A 205-nucleotide genomic window follows, 5' to 3' on the forward strand; every position below is an offset into this window, starting at 1 on the left:
GCCACCACAAGCCACGCTTGGCCACAGCAAAGTCACCACCCGTCCCCAGCTGAGGGGGAGAAATGTCTGCCTCTGCCGGGTCTCTGATGCACAAACGTGTCCAGGACGCTCTTGCCCTGCAGAACGCTGAAATCCTCCCCAAATCCTGTGCTACCCACACCCTGCCCAGCGTGTTCGCACCTCCCCGCACCCCAGGTGCCGCCGC

At 63.9% G+C, this 205-nt stretch overlaps 1 protein-coding gene across 1 annotated transcript in view; it reads right to left on the minus strand.

Annotated features, from left to right (window-relative positions):
• SYT12 (synaptotagmin XII) overlaps positions 1 to 205 on the minus strand; it is a gene marked incomplete at both ends in the record, with an annotated part of 2,134 nt that overhangs the window by 1,536 nt on the left and 393 nt on the right. The gene's annotated exons all lie outside the window — the stretch shown is intronic.

This window comes from Apaloderma vittatum, unplaced genomic scaffold (assembly GCF_000703405.1).
Source record: "Apaloderma vittatum isolate BGI_N311 unplaced genomic scaffold, ASM70340v1 scaffold36341, whole genome shotgun sequence".
NCBI lineage: Eukaryota > Metazoa > Chordata > Aves > Trogoniformes > Trogonidae > Apaloderma > Apaloderma vittatum.